Source organism: Triticum dicoccoides, chromosome 7B (genome assembly GCF_002162155.2).
Source record: "Triticum dicoccoides isolate Atlit2015 ecotype Zavitan chromosome 7B, WEW_v2.0, whole genome shotgun sequence".
Lineage (NCBI taxonomy): Eukaryota > Viridiplantae > Streptophyta > Magnoliopsida > Poales > Poaceae > Triticum > Triticum dicoccoides.
Window position 1 is genome coordinate 195,628,477 of NC_041393.1, and position 5,110 is coordinate 195,633,586.

Below are 5,110 nucleotides of genomic sequence, written 5' to 3' on the forward strand. Positions count from 1 at the left end.
TCCCACAGAGCCCCTCTTTGTTGAACCCATCTTAGTGATTCATCCTGCATCTGCATCTCAAGAACTTCACATGACTGTTCATGAGCCTGCTTTCATAGAGGCTCCAGAAGCAGAAGATATACCAGCAGCTGAACCCACTGCTGCTGAAGACATTGGTCATCATGACAATGTTGAAGATGATGAAGTTCTTCCTCAGCTCGAATACAATGTGGTATCATCGCCTGTTCATACGAACAGCGAACTCGTCAGCATTGGTCGTCCTCTGACGCCAATTGCATAGGATGATTCATGGGCTGATCGCCCGCAAGAACAAGACTCCCCCAACACTCCCCAACAACAACAAGTCACAACAACCGTACAAGCTGAAGAGGATGAGGGCCTGCCCACTCCATCTCCAAAAGCGTCGCCTGTACTTCAAAGGCTTCGTAAAGGACCTAGGCCTCAAGCTCCTCTTCCGAGCGTTCCAGAAGGAGAAGTGCATCATCAACCTATTGCACGTCAAGTGTTTTCTGAAGCCACTCCTGCTGTGAATGTCTCTGCGTCTGAAGCACCAGCTACTGAAGACAATCTGGCTGCATCAGCCGATGAAGAGCGTCAAGAAGAACGTATCTCTACTCCCCCGATTCAAGAAGAAATAGTTCATGAAGTGAACGTGTCCATGCCTGACCCTCCAACTCCTTAAGTGGAGGTTGAAAATGTTGAAGCTGCCACCACCAACAACAATGAAGCCAATGACATTGTCATGGCTGAAGCTAATGTGGAGCTTGCAACAACCAGTGTGCCTGAAGCTAATGCGGCCACTATACCTGAAGCTGGTGAGGCAACTGCTCCAGAAGCACCTGCTATGCAGCCTGAAGCCTCAGTTGCTGCCACTGCTCCTGTTCCACCCCCAAGGCCCTACACAATTGAGCAAGCATATAACCATGGAGAGCTAACAACAGTCAGATGGCCCGTTCTGGTCCCTCCGCCTAATGTCTCTGGTCCTCAATTCGACTATCATGTTGAGCATAGGCCTCAAGTCCAGAAGCCCAAGCCAAGACTGCCAAGGTTTCCAGGTACTGCACACTCACCAGGGTCCTTCAATGCTAATGGCTTCAAGAGCCACAACACATTCTTTGATAGCTCGAAGAACCCCTACACGAAGCCAAGAATTGTGTCAGATCGGTTCTGGAGCCATCAGCAGCGAAGCTATTACTCATGTGTTCTGTATGATCAAGGGTGCATCTTCCCTCATATGCGCCTCGACACTGAAGCCATTACTGGACTCCCCTGCTTAGAAGAAGCACTTGACTGCTTTCGTGATGCTGGGCTGCTCAGTTTTGTAACAGATAAAGAACACTGGAATGAAGAACTATTGCTTCAATTCTATGCCACACTGCACATTCGCGGCTACAACAGAGATACGAAGACTTGAGTTCTCGAGTGGATGATCGGAAACGTTCATCATGAAGCTAAAGCTATGGATATCATTGAGCTTACAGGCCTATCCACTCCGGGAGAACTCTATGAACCTGGCTGTCAACATCATCGCAATGCCCTGGAAAGCATTTTTCATAGGCCCGAACCCAATATGAGTCAGATGCTGAGCATGATGAAGCCGTTGCCCCGTGATGCTGAATATCCAACAGAGTTCTTTGTTGAAGACCTTGAGTATCTGCCACGCACCATACATCACATCATCAGGCGGACTCTATGGCCTATCAAAGGACATTCATCAGCGGCAAAGCTTGAAGGAGCTATGAAGACTTTGGTCTTCTACATTTACAATGGCATCAGCTTCAATGCACAAGATTTCTTCATCAGACAACTGGCTGCCTCTGGCTCTGATCTCTATGGTCTGAAGTTTTATGCTCCATGGGTCATGCGCCTCATAAAGCGACACTCTACTGTCAACTATCAACCTTCTGCTCGCAATCATGTGATTTTTCTACCTGAGGTTGATATGTCAGTTGAAGCTATATATCCTGACCCTGCCAAGAAGCCTCTTTGTCTTCAGAATGCCGAGCACCAAAGCTTCACTCAACCCATTGAAGGTGTTCAAGCAGCTACATGAATCTATCCATTGGCTGGAAATACTCGTCTGCCTCATCGAGCACCTACTGAAGCCACTGAAAGCACCATTGCACAAAGGCCTCGCAAGCGTTCTCGCGTTCTCAATGACCGAGAACGTCTTGTGGCCCTTCATCAGAAACAAGATAAGCATCATTTCTGGCTCAAGTGATAGATGCAAAGCATCTTAGTGGATGTCAATCGCATTCGCATCCTTGCCACCAAGAATGCCTTTGTTGCTCACGAAACATGCCGACGATCATGGAAGAGTTTGACCCTGGTTAGTGCTGAAGCAGATCTTCAAGAGGATGGCTTCAATGAAAGATTTCAGTTTGACTCCACTCCTCCAAGGAATGTTGTCTTACGAAGAACTCCATCTCTTGAAGACTCTGAATATTCCTCCTCCGCGGCTATGGTAAATGCCAGAGTGATCAATGATGAAGATGATGCTACTTCGCCACCTCCTACCACTATTGCGCGCATCAACACTGCACCAAGTTCATATCCACCGCCACCCAACGACAACAACCCTGTTGCTTCACCTACTCATCAAGAAGACGAGTAGATGATCTATGTCTTCAAACCTTTTTGGTCATTTCTGACAAAAGGGGGAGAAGCGTATGAGTTGATAGTCTTCAAGCGGGTTCATATGGGCGGTTGCATTATATTTTGCCTCGTGCTTACAACTCTTGCGTTTTGAAACATTTGGTTCTCTGAGTTGTAACACTTAAACTTGATGGTCGTCTGCTACTTATTTGCATTTTCTCGCGCGATGATAACTTCCGCACTTAAATCATCCTGCAGACGTCCATCTTTCATTATGCATGTCATCCTATATGCTATATCATTTCATGCATGATGAATTATCTTCATAAGTTAAAGTGGATATCCACAAGTACAACCTGCCATGTGCATTTGCATTCCAAAAGCAAAATTATTTATATGCACATGTTCAGGGGGAGCCCTTGCTACTTATGAAGACAAATTCCTATTCTTTACAATTTCACATACTTTACCCCCGTTGAAAACTTCAACCAGTTTGTCATCAATCACCAAAAAGGGGGAGATTGTAAGTGCATCTAGTGCCACCCCTAGTTGGTTTTGGATTATTGACGACAAAGTTGGTTGAGGGACTAATGCATTTGTGAGAATTGCAGGATAACGCAGGTAGTGTCCCTCATTGATTCGGTTTTCCTACCGGAGATGACCCCTAAAAATTTATGAAGACATTGAAGACAATGGTGGTATGATAAGATATTCATATTGAAGTCTATGACATGAGAAGACATTGTGTGAAGACTATGAAGCGCGAAGACTGTGTGGTTTCGTTGTTTCCTTTTCTTCTTTGTTGAGTCATAGGAACCACCGTACTGTTAAGTGGGGTCCAAGTGAACTAAGTCAGAGTGACTGAAGTGATGCTCAACCCAAATCCTATGTCTTCGAGCGAAGACAATGAGAGCAAATCTTATCCAGAGTTGGATGAGTCAGCTTTACTTGTAGCCCAAGTAAAGTTGTTGTGTGTGTTTGAAATCTGACCGTTGGAACACGTGTCAGTTCCTTAGTGACCCAGGGTCATTTCAGACAAATCAGGTCGGGTTGCCTAGTGGCTATAAATAGCCCACCCCCTACACCATAAATTGGTGGTTGCTCAGAGTTAAGATACGGCTTTTGTCGTTTGAGAGCAACCCACCTCGAAGCATTTGAGAGAGAGAAATCCTTGCGAGGACAAAGCCCAAACACCCAGAGCCAAAGAGTGTTAGGCATCACTGAAGTCTTTCTGTCTGTGTGACCTGAAGACTTATTACACTTGAGGACTGTGTATCCTCCAGCCGGTTAGGTGTCCCGCTCTGAGCATCCAAGAGTCATTGTGGATTGCCGGGTGAACGGAGTCTGTGAAGGTTTGGAAGTCTACCTTGAAGACTTACCAGAGTGATTGGGCGAGGACTGGGTGTCCTTAGCTCAAGGGGAATAAGGTGAAGACACGGTCTTCTGAGTTGAATCTCAGCCTCCCTAACTAGACGTACAGTTGTCACAGCAACTGGAACTGGTCCAACAAATCATGTGTCTTTGTAACGCCCCAAGACCGGAGCTTCAGATGCCTTCCAGGGTTTTCGAGTTTCGTTGTGTGATTTTGTTTGGTTCGTGCATTCATCTCTGCATCATGTGCATTGCATCACGTCATCATGCCATCATGCCATTTAATTTTTAAAACTCAACTAAATAAATTGCATGGATCTTCGGCCCATTTAAATCGAGGGAAGGGTGACTTCTCTTTATAACATACCCTCCCGATATTTAGGGAGCTATATTTAAATATTTCTTTATTTCAGAAATTACCATAACACACTTGCAAAATAAATCCCATGCCTTTTCTGCTCCGACTTGACCTCAAAACCTTGCCAATAATTATTTCATCATTTTCCGGAGCTCCACCAAAAATCCGAACATTTTTGAAAACCTCTAATTCCTAGTCCTTGCTCAAACCTTTTGAATTAAATTCAAATGACTATGAATTTAATTCCTGCAATCTTGCCACTCCTATTTTTCATGGACCGTGCACATTTTTACGAGTCCGTGGAAATAATCCCCATGCCCAAGTCCCTTCTCTAACCTTTTTCTTTCTTTCCTTTTCTTTCTTTATTTTTTTTCTCTCTTCTGTCATGTGTGTGAGGGAGAGAGAGATTTCAGCCCAGCCCAGCCGACCATTTGGGTCTCCTGTAGCTGCGGCCCAAGGCCCAGCCAATCCCTCCTAACCCTAGCCCGAACCCCCTGCCCGATCCCCCACTCTCCCTCGTCTCCTCCCTCGCGCCGTCACCATGCACGAGAGGAGCGCCTCGCCCGATCCCTTCTGCCTCCTCCTCGCTCGCCTCGCTGCCATAGCCGCGTCAAGCCGCCGTCCTCTCCTCGCCGGTGCGCCCCCCTCCATTCCGGCGCCGGGAACGGAACCCCGCGCCCGGATCTCGCCTCCACCACCATGCGCCGCGCGCCCAACCTCCTGCCTCACCTGCGGCCTTCTCCTCGTCGCCCCGTGCCTCCCCGAGAGCCACCTCGCCTGGATCCG